The sequence below is a fragment of the Thermobia domestica genome, chromosome 9 (assembly GCF_964235325.1).
Source record: "Thermobia domestica chromosome 9, izTheDome1.hap1.1, whole genome shotgun sequence".
Classification (NCBI taxonomy): domain Eukaryota; kingdom Metazoa; phylum Arthropoda; class Insecta; order Zygentoma; family Lepismatidae; genus Thermobia; species Thermobia domestica.
Window position 1 is genome coordinate 109,047,442 of NC_137462.1, and position 16,250 is coordinate 109,063,691.

General features: G+C 35.3%; 2 protein-coding genes across 3 annotated transcripts in view; one reads left to right on the forward strand and one right to left on the reverse strand.

Annotated features, from left to right (window-relative positions):
• The window catches only part of LOC145694919 (uncharacterized), a 125,119-nt gene extending 123,209 nt beyond the window's left edge, over nt 1–1,910 (reverse strand). For both annotated transcript variants that reach the window (XM_081771687.1, XM_081771688.1), the window contains exon 1: nt 1,504–1,910. The gene's annotated coding sequence lies outside the window, so the exon portion shown is untranslated. The remainder of the gene's footprint in view (nt 1–1,503) is intronic.
• Setd3 (SET domain containing 3) overlaps nt 1–16,250 on the forward strand; it is a 331,102-nt gene that overhangs the window by 163,200 nt on the left and 151,652 nt on the right. The window lies entirely within an intron of this gene.

Consider the following 16,250-nt stretch of genomic DNA (forward strand, 5'->3'; position numbering starts at 1 on the left):
GTGATTGTATAATAGATGTTAACTTGGCATTTTTAAATATACTTGTTGTCTTCCGACCTTCCAGAATTCTTTTCAGTCTAAAATTATAAAATCTTTTTTTTTTTTTTTTTTTAATCACCAGGTTTACTAATAGAGTGAATTTTTATGTTTGTTTTATTTCAGAAAATGGTGTTAGATAGATGCATAGTACTAGAAATAAGTGTATATTTTTAATCTCGCAATTGGAAAGTCATTCGGCTGCCCATCCTAACATATTTTTTTAGATTTTTTCCTATATACTAGCAAGGGCTTAGGATTGTATTTTTTTAAAAAAAATATTTATTCTAATCTGTCATTATGAATATTTCTAATAGAAAATTACCAGAGTGTATCTCTGAAACTGTGATAATGAATAGCAAATATATACACACATCATTTGTATGGTAAAGGAAAAGAATGAAATCTGTAATTTAACGTCTCACACTTATGTTTTTAGGCTAAAGAGACAGATGATTTATATAAGTAAATGATTATGATACAAAATGATGGAATTAGAATGTGGGAGGAAACGGGAGCATCCGAAAAAAAACACAACCATGATAATATTTACCACGAAGTTATGTGGCGTGTTATCAAACCAGGGACTCCACGCACTAGATGTGAGCGTTCCACCACTGAGCCATTATGCTATAGTGAGTTGAGTTTGAGTCAAAAATGATATTATAGAAAAAGAATAAATATGATTTGTTTAGCATTAACCTATCTTTGAAATAATGAGATTTTTTGGATAGAATAAATCGAATGTAGAGTAGTTAATTTAAGACTTTATGCGTGATAGGCTTAAACAACATAAATATCACAGAACTAATAATGAATTGAGCAAATTATTATGACTCGGTATGCTAGAAACTACGCCAAAAATCAATGTAAAATACATTAAATTCTGACAATTTTCCTGAACAGTAATTAGTTTGTAAAAATCTGTGTGTGGATAAATGAGTAATCAATATTAGTGTACTTTAAAATGTTGATACCTTTGTTTCGAAACTTGAGAGGTTGTCTATAAGATAGTTTCTCGAATTTCATGTTTATATATGAAAACTTTATTAGTCAAAGAAGGTAGAGAATAGGGTAAATGTGTTTTTTGATGCGTGATCCAGGCTGTATTCAATTTCAAATAGCGGGGGTTTACTGAGAAATAAGAATGTCCCGGGAAAATTACGTGCGATTAGCGTTGGAAAAATATAGATGAGGCTAAGGAAAATTGATGGAGGCTACTAAATCTTCCTAGGCTTCGTGCCTACGGACTTGTGGGATGTGAATGAACAAAATTGTGCTGCATATGATTAGTTAATTAAATTTTTCGCTTCTAAAGAACCTTGAAAATTCATTCCATATCATATATTCCTTTCGTAGTTTAAATCACGGAGTATCATTTAATGCTGCCGGTGTAATAAACATTTTCTTAAATATGTACAGCATCCAATGTTATAATTTTATCAGTGTGTACAATTTTGTTCTTACCTTGCAGCTGAAGTGGTGTCAATGTTGGAATTCCCCCTTTTTTTGTTTTAGATTATGGATAAATGTAGCATCACATAGTCATATTTAAAATATGGCCACACTTCACACTTTCTGACTCCTCTAAAATTGCAGCAAAATATGTTGGAATCGTTTTGTTAAAAATCACACCATTCACACACACGCGTTTGGCACTGACAAGAAGGAGCACATGCCTCCTAAGCTCCCGTCAGAAATTGATCTTGTACTACTATAAGCTACGCCACCACTGATCACAGTAAATTGTTCATGAAGATGTTACGTAAAGCACCTTAAAAAAACGCGCTAGTTTTTTTCTTCATAAGACGGCATGTCCTTCAGTGCATTTGCAACTTCCTTCCTTGGCAAACTCTTGGTTGTCATTCACTTCCAGAAACACTCACTTGTTGCAGCTCTCCAGCACCACATGGCCTGCCGTCGACGTCATATTCCAGTTCACCAATAAGCAGTGTCTTCTTGTAGTCCGCCTGGCCAATAAAATCCAAGAGATTCTGCGGGTTTCTGGGACGCCGGCATCGTCGATTCGGAACCGTTCTACTTTTTTTCAATGAATAAGAGAAATGAATTACCGGTGTGTATACAGGTAAAAATGCGTTTGCCAACCTTTTTTCATTCAAGTGGCTCAACACCGCTTCGCAGATGGGAGATTTCTTTGTTATCATTTTTTCTCCCACTTTTGCTTTGAGTAAAGTATCATTTGTAGCACTGTCGAGCACGGGTGAAAACTTAATTGGCTTGTGAAAGTTGTAACTTATTCCATTTTAGTTATTTATGTTTGTTCGTTGGAGCCCCTTCTTGTTAGAGCTTCATCGATGTAAAAAGTGTTCCATGATAATTATAGACTGTTTTTATTGATAAATATTGAAATACATTTTATTCAAATATTGAACATACTTGTCAGCTGAATACCGTATTAGCTCAAATATAAGCATCTCTCCCCACTACTCTAGTAGCTAGTGCGCACGCTTTTGGTACACGTGGTACCGGGTTCGATTCCCAGTGGGAGAGTATTAATAATTTAAACGCATTGCAATGGTTTGGTTGCTACGTTAGGCTGTTTTTCTTTGCCCTATATAATCTCTGTAAATGGATGCTAAATTTCAACAAAAGAAGGTCGAATATAAACGATCCCCTAGAAATTTGCGTAGGTTTTGAAAATCCGTGTATTATGAAGATACGAGCTTCTTCTATAAGATCACTCAACTACTAATCCAACAGCTTATCCAACCCATTAGCTGCAAAATCAGTGATTTGTTAGAAGCACATATCGATATAAAGAATTGCAATCTCAAAAATGTCCGTACACTTACGTGCAATATTACGTTTATAACAAAAATAGAGTACTAAGCAAAAAGATGATAATAAATAATAAAATATCCTTAAGAAAAAAATAAGTAAAAAGCATATACTGTTATTATGCTATTATAACCTCTTATCATGATTTTTTAGCCCTATATTTTGAGAAAAAAGGAGCTATATTCAGTAAATACATTAGTTCTTCCGAGATGGTTTCCTGGAGAAAGGAAAGGACCCTAGCAGCGGCATTCCAACACTAACGTATGTGGTAAAATTTAACGACAATGGGTTCTTTTTGTTTATTTGAGTAGCATGAAACCATGATGCCGCATGCCAGGTTGGTACAGTGTAAGGTGGTTGGGGGTCTATTATGGTCTACAGTTTCCTCAGTTCAGCATCATTGGGACCATTAGCGTGTGTAAGAGGATTCCTAAATGTCAGACGGTATATGGAAATCCTGGACTTCCATGGTTCATGCCAACGGGACAGACATTTTCCAGCAAGAAAACTGTCGAAGCCCACAGGTCGCGAACAACAACAGAATAGTTCGAGAAAATTTCTAACGATTTCTAATTGATACAGTGACTCATCCGCAGTACAAATGAACGCAGTGAAACATTTGTGAGATGTGGAAAGGACTGTACGGTGCAGGCAGTCCTCAACATTGAACATGGAACAGCAGTGGGCCGCTGTAGAGGCGTATGGCTTGCAATACCTTCAGACGACATCTAGAAACTAGTGGAGTCATTAGGTCACCGTGCAGTTCCTAAAAAGTATAAAGCCATATGGGGATGGACACATTAGGCAGATGTGCCTTATTTGTTGGCAGGTCAGTGTATTATAACCGACTGCAATTTTATTTCACCTTTAAATACCAACTGTAAAGATTATAACTTAGGTAGTAATAATGGTTGGCAGTTTGAGCGGAAAGGGTTGCAAAATATGGCACACGTACGTATCCTAAGGACGATAGAGGGGTTCAAAATCTGTTCCAAAAATAGAGTATCGTGTGATTTTTTATAATTATTCTTTGATTGAAATTCGCATCCTAAGAAGTGAAGAAGTTCAAATAATTTTTTAAATGTACTCTTCCTGTGCGAAGTACGGGCATTTCAGCTAGTTATTGACTATATTGGTGTTTTAATAAAATTCTTTGCAAAACTAACAAGGGAGGAGAGGGAGATTATATATCAAAGTGGAAGATGGTTTATACACCAATCGAAAGCACTAATTACGTCTATTACGAAACTGTAATAAAAATTTTCCGAGTGCATATACTGTGCGAGTTATATAAATATACAGGGTGTCCAGAAAATCCGTTTCCATCCCTAGAAATCGTAAACGATGAGACAGATGCCAAAACAGAAAAACACGTGTTTGATCATTTTAAAAGTACAATGTATCAAAGCAAAAAGTGTTGTCCCAGGGTCCCAGGCGGGGTCCAACTCAAAAATTGCAAATTTTAAGGGGTGTCAAGTAGCAAGCATATCGTTGGAAAACTTGGGAAATGCAAGAAGACATAACAAGTCTCGGCTCTCCAAAATTACCTTGTGCAAATGTCGGTCGGTCAAAATGTCAGCAAAAACGTCATTTTAAAATCTATGGCCACTCCCAAAATACTTGAAAGTCAAAGGCGAGGCAGAAGTCAAAACAGGAAAACACGTGTGTCATCATTTCAAAAGTACAATGATTGAAAGTAAAAAAATATTTGTCCCAGGGTCCTCCACGAGGTCCCAGACGAGGTTCTACTCAAAAGTTTCAAATGGCAAGGGAAGGGGTCAAATAGCATATCGTTTGAAAGCTATTGGGAAATAAAAGTACATGGAACAAGTTAGGACGCTTTTCGATGACACTATGCAAACTTCTTGCGCTTTAGCTCTTCTTTCTGTAGTCGGATTTTAGTTTGTCTTCACTTTAATTCTTACACTCAACGGAAAGAAAAAATGCTCCTACTGTGAGATTCTGCTCTTTGCGCCCAGTAATATAATAAATAAAGAAATAAAATAAAATTAAGAAATGAAGAAAAGAAAAAAATGACATCTTTGGGTATAGAGCTGACTAGGTAACATATAGCTAATGTACAATAGTGGTATTTATGCTCGTGTCTGGACTATCAAGTATAAAATGATTCAAACAAAAATTTTCTTGCAGCATTAACAGCGAATACGTGCAAGTGTCTGAAAATGACAACAAGTGCCGATTGCAAAATGAAAAGCAAATGCGCTAGAAGAATCGAAATGAGGACGTACATTTTGACCGGCCGCCAGTTTGCACAGGGCAATTTTAGAGAGTCGATACTTGTTCCGTTTTCATTCATTTCCCAACAGCTTTCCAACAATATTCTATTTGACCTCTCTTGCCATTTGAAAATTTTTAGTAGGACCCCGTTTGGGATCCTGTGCAGCACCCTGGGACAAATATTTATACTTTCAGTCATTGTATTTTTGAAATGATGAAACACGTGTATTCCTCTTTTGACATCTGTCTCACCGTTTCAGGTTATTTTGGGGAGGTCATAGACTTTACAATGACGTTTTTGCTGACATTTTGACCGACCACCATTTTGCACAGGATAATTTTAGAGTCGAGACTTGTTCCATTTTCATTAATTTCCCAACAACTTTCCAACGATATGCTACTTGACCCCCTTAAAATTTGCAGTTTTTGAGTTGGATCCCGCCTAGGACCCTGCGGGTGGCCCTGGGACAACACTTTTTGCTTTGATACGTTGTACTTTTAAAATGGTCAAACACGTGTTTTCCTGTTTTGGCATCTGTCTCATCGTTTGCGATTTCTAGGGATGGAAACGGATTTTCTGGACACCCTGTATATTCATATAACTCGCACAATATATGCATTCGGAAAAATTTTATTACAGTTTCGTAATAGGCGTAATTAGTGTTTTCGATTGGTGTATAAGTCATCTTCCACTTCGATATATAATTTCCCTCTCTTCCCTTGTCAGTCAAGTGATAGAGTACTTATACCTTTTTGTAATAGATTTGTTAAATATCTATGCCTTCTAAAATTTGCAGAAAATGATCTTTGTTTAATTGTAACCGACACAAAACAAGTGTGCTGCGTTTCATATTGTGAAACTACTGTAGACGTACAGTTCAACATTAAAACCGGAAATAATAATTTATAACTTTCGGTATAAGGTCGAAGATGGAACATGTCCTTCCTTCGTACGCTTAATTCATATCAAGATCAGTTTGTCACTATCTCTTATAATTGTTACTACTATTATTATTTTCTTAAGTACTCTGCCTGTTGGCAGGTCCTAGGACTAATGATTTTTTCAAGTGTATGTTTCTGGAAATGTTTCTCCCACGTTTTCTCAATTTTCAGCTTCCTTTTTTAATTCCCAATATTTTCTTCTATTTTTCAACTCATTGATCATTTGTGTTCTTCTTCCTACTCCTCGTTTTCCTTCCGTCTGTCCCTCTATGGCGGTATGAGGAAGATAATTTCTTCGCAAGACGTATCCCATCCTATTGACCTTCCTACGAAAGATGCTGAATAAAGTCGTCCTCTGAACGCCAAAATTTGTAATTTCACCAATGAAAATAAAAAATAGTTGATTAAGTGTTTCTTGAAACAACGAGACAGATAAAAAAAAAAAAAAACCTGCTAGAGTATAAAGAATACTTGTTTATCTTGAGCTTTTTCCAGATATCTTGCACATCTAACATTAGTGTACTTCAGAACATTTTGCAATAATAAAGCAAATGCTGAAAGTAGTAAAAGAGCTTTGTAGTCATTTGCTACATTCGCATTTCGGACATTCGAACAAGTACTGAGAAATAGTCCAGTATCATGTGAAGTTTACTTGGCATTAAAAATGTTATGAGCAGATTTATTAATTTTTGTCAGATCTAGCTCGAAATGTTTACAAATTTCATATGAATTAAAATTATTTAGAACTCAATAAAATACGGGGGCCGCGGTGGCTCAGTGGTAGAGCGTTCACCTCTGGTGTTAGGGGTCTCGGGTTCAAACCCTGCTCCCGCCAAGTGAACTTTGTGGTGGACAAACACCGTGTGCGTGCGTTTTCTCGGGGTTCTCCCGTTTCCTCCCACTTTCTTCATTCCACCATTTCATTCATTACTCATCATCACCGTCTCCTTTAGCCTAACCGGCATAAGCGTGGGACGTAAAACTCAAAAATTTCATTTCATTTTTCAATAAAATACCTTATAATGCATTAACAGTTTTTTTAAGCAATGGAACTGAAATTAAATCCTTTGAAAGATCGCAAAAATAACAATAAAATAACTTCTGCATCCACATAAGAAGGAACCAACCAGAAATCTAAAATCCAAATGATATTTCCGTTATACTCATACAAACTATATTTCCTTTAAGATACCGATTAGCAGTACTTTTTGACAATATCAGATATTTGGAAACAAACCTCAAACTAAAAGTTACTTTGTAAAACACTTACTTTGAAATTAGTAACAGGGAATAAATTACGTGTAACTTGTCTTTCTCTCATCTCAAATATAGCCTATTCACAGGCTGAGAGAGTATTAAGTTCAAATGGAAAGGAAAAATATCCGAAATTTTTCCGAAAGCAAATACTCGTATTACAAATTAGTTATAGAGAAATAAAATATTTCCTAATTCTTCACGTAGTAGGGAGTATTCTTTTGAAATTTCCCTCCAATTTTATTTCCGCGATTTTTTTATAGTCCGCCATTTTGGATGAAACTAGGATTAGATCAAACTAAGATCCTTATTTCGGCTAAAATGCCGGACACAAATCTTTTCATTTATCTGTCATAAGAATGTCACATAATTAGTTAAGCAAAACGAGGACTGGGCCAAATGATGCAAGATCGGGTCATTTATAAAGAAATAACATTTTTAATAAGCATAGTTGTTTGATAATGGTACAGAGAATTCTACCAATGATGTGTTAATAATATTACTCCATACTCCAAGTAACCATGTGTGGTGATTGATTAAACTACTACCATTTTAATAATTTACTTCAAAATCCAATGAGGCTAAAGTCGCAAAAAGAGTGTGTCAAAATTTACCACAACTCGGGTAACAGAGTCATTGTGTTGAATTGACAGCCAGCTTTTTACTGTATATGTAACTGAGTTGAACGTACAGAGTGACTTAGTAATACCCCGTCGTAGAATATAGCGTAGGAAATTTTTCAATTTTATATACTGCTGTTTATGAAAATGCAACACCAAGAAGAAATAAAGGGAATGCATAAAAACTAGGTTTTCTGCGGGAGGATATGATGTACATACTATTACAATTTAAAAGGTATGGCGCACATGTATCCAGTGGAGCCCTCGGTTTAGAGTAGTGCACAAGAGGGCTATTTGCGCAGCACCTAGATAATGAAGGCAAGAAAATAAACAGAAAGCATGTGAGCAAGCGTCACTATAGGGCGCAATATAAACAGATGACTGGAATCGGAGGAGGCCACAGGATTAGCCTATTGGTGGTTTAGAGTAGTGCACAAGAGGGCTGTTTGCGCAGCACCTAGATAATGAAGGCAAGAAAATAAACAGAAAGCATGTGAGCAAGCGTCACTATAGGGCGCAATATAAACAGATGACTGGAATCGGAGGAGGCCACAGGATTAGCTCAAAGGTGAACGTTTTCATGCAATTTATGTGAGAAGATGTTGCGGGTGGTCTGCCCCCGGATACCACCCTTTAGTTACGGCACTCTGGCTTCTCAGTCATACATTTCCATTACACCTCTGTAAAAGTCATAGTTAACGTTAATAGTCGCGTATTCGGGTTGTAGTGATATCAAGTACTGGAAGTCATCAATGTTGCACAACAGTAACACAGTATTAAGAGAGTGTAAGGATAAACTATGAGGCCTATAGTCGCGATCTATTGGAACTAGTGGTAGACACAAAATTCGGTTTTTACGAAAACCGAACTGGGTTTTGAAAAGTTTCAAATAACCGATTTTGCAACGAAACTGGTTTTTTCAAAATTGGTTCTATTTCTGACCAGAATAGTGTTCCGTTGTTCTCCGGAAATCAATTCCGTTTCCACAGAAATAGTTTTATGTTTTCCAAAAGTTTTCACAGAAACCAGTTTTGGTGAAAAACCGAACCGGTTTTTGTAGAAAACCGAAACCAGTTTCGGTAAAAAAACGGACCGGTTTCGGTGTAAAACCGAACTGATTTAGGTGAAAAACCGGCCAGGTTTTGGAGAAAAACAAAATGTCGGTTTTTCGAATTTCGGTTTTTCTAGAAAACGGTTTTGCCCATCCCTAATTGGAACCAGCCTATACTTTTTGCGACGAGACTGTTTAACGCGACGAGATGAGACAACCCTAAACGTCTCGTCTCATGCCATACTAACTATGTATAGGTAACCTTATGACCTATGATTTTGGCAAGTTTCTTTGAAGCATAGATGCCTGCATCACACTGATGCGTTCCAATAGACCGCGACCATAGGCCTGATAGTTTATCCTTATATTCTCTTAGTACTGTGTTACTGTTGTGCAACATACATGACTTACAGTACTTGATATCACTACGACCGGAATTTGTCGACTATTAACGTTACCTATATGACTTCTACATAGGTGTAATGAAAATGTATGACTGAGAAGCCAGACAGAGTGCCGTAACTAGAGGGTGGTATCCGGGGGCAGACCACCTCCAATATCTTCTCACCTCAATTGCTTGAAAACGCTCACATTTTAGTCTTTTTTGCATTATGTTATACTCGTCATGTAGTTCAAACTAAGCAAGAGAAAAATATATCCCAGTCTTCACGTTTTCAAGATATGCGCATGCGCACAATTATTCTGCGCAGGTGCAGACAATTCGTTTTAATTTCGTTTTAAATGTATAATGTATCTACTATGACTTGCAAAGTTTGCTTGATCTCGGTGGAGCCGTTCCCGAGATGTGACGACAAATGTCATCTTTAATGAATCGACTGTATCTCAAAAACTACAGCTTTTTCGACAAATTCCTGCTAGTTACATTAGTTTTGCTAGGTGTCCTATTAGTCTACCAAGTTTCATCAAAATCGGTTGTTGTGGCCCAGACACCTTTCATGTCCCTCATAACGATTTTTTAGATATGGCCATTCAATTATAACAATTGTAACCTCACCCATTTTCTTTCTTCCGTTTTTCTTTTATTCTAGGGCGAATATTAAACAAAAACTGTGAAGCACGTTGCTTATTATTATAAATGAGAAGTCCAAATACCTTTCATGTGTCGAAGAGATTCTGAGATGTGGACATCTTATTATAATTATAATTCTCATCCCTTTTTCATTCTCATCTCCTTTTCTTCTCTTCTAAGTCAAATATCACAGAAACACTTAAACATGTGTCTAATTATTTTAAATGAGAAGTGCATGTTCCAAATTTCATGTCTCTTAATTCAGAGATTCCGAGATATGGACATTTTAAAATAATAATTGCCACCCCTCGTTTGGCTCCTTCTCAATCGAATTTCCAAAGATCCTTCCTTGGTGGGAGCTTACATCACAAATCCTATCCCCTGTCCAAATTTCAAGTTTCTAACTTAAGCAGTTTGGCCTGAGCGTGATGAATCAGTCAGGACTTCTTATATGAAAGAAGTTCTATCCATTAATACTGTAATATACTACAAACACTAGAGGCTAGAAAGTAATTCTGTAATTTAAAATTCGCATTATTAAATCGTCGTATGAGAACCAATGGAACGTAACTCCATTTTCGTAGGTTTACAGGAGAGAGAGGGAAGAAAGTTGTTTTTCTGATACAATTGTTGTTTTAATAAGATGGTAAACACATTATTGTATAGCAGACAAGTTAATGACAAAGCCAACTTCAATGACACTCAAAAAACACCAAGTGGAGCTTTCAGAATTATGTTCATAATCCAAGCAAACAAAAATTCCATTCTTGGAGTTACGTTCCTTTGGTTCTCATACGACGTAATATACTCGTACAGATACATAAATGTGAGATTCATTGTTCTTCATATTATTTGCAATTTAAACATTATAAAATGGTGCACGGTGGCTGAATAGTTGAGCTCTCACGTCTAGTGCGATGGTTCTCTGATTCCAGTCCATTGTAGTAGACATCATATCTGTGGGTTCTCCCGTTTCCTGCCACATTCTCATTCTACCTTCTTTCATGTTAATTTACTTTCATCTGTCATCCGTCTCTGCAACACGGAATAATGGTGAGACACAATGTTTATAAAACTGATTTTTTTTTAACATTACGAAAGTTAACCTTGCATTTTCGGTGAAAGGCGGTTTTAGTTCGGAAGTTGCATCTCTGAGAAACTTGTGTTAATATTAATTAGCGTTGTATTTAGAATGTCTTATAATAAACTGAAAATTAATTCTAGAAAGTATGCATCAACGAGCTCGATTAACAGACTCAAGATCATGAGCTTTCGTTTCTGTGGCGATGAATCTTTCGTTTTTCATTTAAACTCTAGAGTTCTTTAGAAGTTCAAGTTCTTCCTTTAACTGATGTGCCCTTCGGTATGTATGTTAATTCGTGGTTAATAGTGTCACTAAAAGTTAGATCTGAACCGTACAATTTTAATAAGAATGCAATATAACATGTGTTCATAATCTGAAAAAGTGTTTATTTAAATCTTCATGTATTTCAAGTTTTGTGTAAATTCGTTCAAATGCGATAATTTCACAGGAAGTACATGTTACTTTGCTGGATAGCAAAACACTTTTGAATTGGATGTAAATATGGAGAATGTTTTGCTCGTAATTCATATTTACACTTCATATTACACTACTGCATTGTTTTAATTTTAAGTTTTAGGGAATAATAATATTAAACAAAGATGGACAATCATTAGCTATTTTATTTCGTCATATTTTGCTACATAATCCAACAAATTACCAGCTCAAAATTTTGATATACCGGTACTGTGTTTTTCAGTGTTTTGAAAGTTAATATATATATATATATATATATATATATATATATATATATATATATATATATATATATATATATATATATATATATATATAAAAACAGTACACAGAAAACTTTTTCAGTTATAAGTTAGCTTCAGTAAAACTAAGTTAAACTTCAGATTGCTTCAATTGTATGTCATTTAACAAATGTAGATTGATTGGAGTTTAATGTCCCTATTCAACACCGATGCTATGTGAGACGCGACCTACTGTTTAAAGTGGTTTTCGAACCAGTACTCGAGTTTGTAATTGAGGCAAGAACTCCCACCGAGAATCGAACGCGAGACCGAACTCATCTAAGTGATACGCATAGAATTTGTCTTAATAGGGCTGTATGGCATATAATTAGACAGAAAAAATCCGAATGATGCACGTGACTTTAATTTTTTAGTGTATAGTCATATATGTATATTAAAAAGAATATTTTCTTTGTCAAAGTACTTTGTTTTCTGTTTTCTCTGCACAAGATAAAAGAAAAACTCCGAGGAAAGATTCCAAGGCACGCCTATGAGTGGAATCGATTACGTAGTGTTAGTAACGTTTTATACTTCAGTTTTTTATGAATTTAAAAATGTCGAAATGACTGTCGTACAAAAGAGAAAGTTCAATAATTTATTTTATATTAGCTTTGTCGCAAAGCTGCTTCTCATGCAACGTTGTATACTGCTTTCTATATGACATGCATGCATTTTATTTCTTCTGCAATTACTTTGTTCTTTGTGTGTGTGTGTGTGTTATATTCAATCACCCAGACACGTGATAATCTTATTTTATGACAATTAACTCTTTGGAATGTCCTGTCAATCTGAATTTTATTTATTGTTTGATTCGTGTTAAAGAGAAAATGGAACAGAAAACCTTACGGAGATCTTGTCCAACACTGTTTAGGTCTATGTTCCAAATCTTGCAATTACGGTCTTCTTTGCGTCTACCAGATTTGATTGCACATAAAATATATTGCCACTAGACATGCATGTTTCATTAACATTCTTTGTGAAGCCTAAAGGTACGCATACAGTACACTTTTGTCTCCAGTGACACGTTAACCTGCAAGAAAACACAAGTAAAACACATAAATGCATCTGCGTGCCCTTTACGATTTAAAATATTTCACATCTGTATTATTTTTGGCGTTTTTGTATAATTTCATTCATTAGTTGACTCTTTGAATATTTTCTCATTTTCTTTCTATCGTAGACATATATAAGTAGTTAAAAGGATAAGTCATAATGAGAGATGGATATATGAACACTCAATTAAAAGAAAATCATTTTCTCTAAATCTACCTAATAATGTATCCTGAATAGAAGAGTCGGAATAAAAACTTCGTCTCTGCCCTTCACATAATTATCAAGCACTCTTCCATCACTGGCAACGTATTTACCACATATGTAGGCTCTATATTTCTCCCTCTGATAAATAATGTCTTCATTTCGTAATAAGAATTTTCTTCGTTAATATCTTCCGTCAAGTGAAAACACCATCTTAACTATTTTATCGTGTACCTCTTATCACTTCATTAGTAAAGCCATTTCAATACAAAGAATAGCAATAGCCTTCGTCAGCTATGTTCTACGTTGAAAACAATTATCTTTTTGAGGTGCAACACTCATTACAAACCTCCTATCCTCCATTTTCTGTCTAGAAACTACTGTAGTGTAATGGGTCTGAGAAGCATTTGCAATTGATTATGAACTCTTAAATCGATATTTTTTCCTTTCATTTTCTCTCAGTTTAACATTTGTTCTATGCACAGTAATCCTTGTTAAATCTTATTTGTTTATACTTTTGTTCCATTGATTAATTTTCTCAGTTCTTCTCTATAGGGAATTTCGAATGCAGAAATCCAATTAGCTTTTTCGTAACGGCAATGTTGTGGCCAAATACAATACAGTAACGACCTACACAATTCGTTCTTCTTACGGGCTTCTATCGCCTTCTTATCATTTTATGTAATATTCACGTGTGAAATCTACTAGTAATATTGTTTAGAAACCCAAAACTAGATACCTGTTCTACTTTGTTTCATGTCATGATACTCAAATAAATAATAGGGGCCACGGTGGCTCAGTGGTAGAGTGTTCACCACTGGTGCTTGGGGTCCCGGGTTCGATCCCAGCCCTCGCTAAGTGAACTTTGTGGTGGACAAACACCGTGTGCGTGGGTTTTCTTGGGGTTCTCCCATTTCCTCCCACTTTCTTCATACCACCATTTCATTCATTACTCATCATCACCGTCTCCTTTAGCCTAACCGGCATAACCGTGGGACGTAAAACTAAACCGTGGGACTCAAAGATTTTATTTCATTTTTTCGCCCTTGCCGATTTTTTTTTTTTTTTTTTTTTTTTTTTTTTTTTAATCAAGACGTCTTTTACTTGTGTCTGTAAAGGGACATGTACCGATGTTGTGAGGAATGAGAAAGATATTTATACTCATATGCGAATGATGCGCTGTCTAGAGAGCGCAAGTTCAGCTAGTCTTTTTTAATTTCAGCACTTCCAATGTACCCGTAAAAATGTAATAAAGAAATAATGGGCATGTTTTTTTTAAATATTCAATTAGAATTGGACAATCTACACAAAATTTGAAATCGATCAGTGAAAACGTAATCTTTCTAGAGCCTCATTGTCGAGATCTCATTGTCGAAAGGATTGGCCACAAGCATACAAACGCCCACAAACGTATAGTTTAAAAGAACTCCAAAGATGGCAGTACAATTCATTTGCATTGATTTTGGAAAAGGCTTATTAAAATACAAAGGATTTGAACAATAATTTTAAAAAATAAACTTTATATGAAAAAAGGTCTACTTAAATAATTTATTTAAAGTACACATAGTTTAAAGTATTTGTTTCTGTTAAACGTGAAATCACAAATAACAGTAAATCAAAGGTTTGAATTCAAAGTTTATAGGTTGGAGCTCAGACGCTTTTGTTGCTACTGTAACATTTTATTAAATAAATAATATGATTTTAAAAAAAACCTAAGTTAGGTTATGGTCGTGTACCAAAAATCCTCAAAATCGATGTAGTGATCTAGTAGTAGTTCCCGGACAAACATCGTAGCATTCATTTCTAATCATCCTAGTGTGTCGCGATGTCGTCGGCTTGCAGTAAAGTGTGTCAACAGTCAACAAAGTTTCGGAACCACTGGATTGGTTTTAATTGAACATAGATAAACAAAGATCATAGTTTAAGAATGTATCATAATTTTGGATTTTATCATGAACCATACTGTATACTGTCGTCTTGCTAAGAGTCATAATGGAAAATTTTGCTGAGGGTATATTTCAGGATCTGTTTCATCTTAATAGGTAGCATGATTATCATTCAACATCAATTTTTGGTTTACAAACTTTCATTTTTCTCGAAAAATAGGCATGAGAATTTACATCCACTCATATCATTTTGTCCAGTTCACTGGGATCTGTCGATTGATAATGACGTTGTTCTTCAGACACTTTTCCACATTAAACACCAAGAATATTATAGAATGTATGTTTACGTCATACCTTAGAAGATTTAGTAGTATTTAGAAGTTATTTAGGTTCTTCAGTAATTTGATATTTCATAAGTCGTAGCCGCAGAGATAACTAGACTAATATTTGATTGGAAAATTTGAGACCCTTTGATGTGGAAAACTATTAAGAGAAAAGAAAAAACAGGAAAATACTTAATTATTTGTATGTATGCATCATGGATTTTGCACTGTATCTGTTTACGACCAAAAAGTGAAGGAAAAAAAGGTGGGGAAAGGCCATTGTGTTCAATATAAACTTTTCAGTTAGTAAAATCTGTTGTCGGCTAAATACTGAACAGATAGATGTCTTCTTCCTGTGAGATACTGTCTGTAGCATTGTTTCGTTTTCAATTGTTCTAAAGACTCTTCATTAGAATCCATTTAGTATTCTGTCGTTGGTTTGTTGTGAAAGTGAAGAAAAATGCGTTGAGTGGAACGATTTTTTATTCCTTCCTTTCTTGTTCGAGAGATCATCTGCTGATTGAATAAAAAAAAAAAAAAAAAAAAAACAGTTCTTCGTCTTCCGGTTACCCAGCGACAGGTCGCATTCACTTTCATTAAACTATATTTTAGCAATGCCGCATTAGTAACTTTATTTCTAGGCCCAACTATAAGCTTCCAATAGGCCTACATGTTATAAATTTTGTGTAAGAATGGTTGTTCTATAGTGTTCGTATCACCAAATAAATGTGCTGTCGATCCGACTTTATTTATTTCAATTCAGTGAGCATATAACATCCTTTGCTTCAAAACGAATCAGGAGTGTCACTGTCCATCTCATCGACTTCGAAAAGTACGGATTCCACATTAATATCGATCGTTTTCGATTATTTTAAATGTCACTACCTTTCAAGTGTGTTAGTGGTGTCTTACCCCACTGGTCGCTGAATTTTGACTTAAACGTTGTTAGGGCTGCCACTATTCATCTCAGCGACCCGA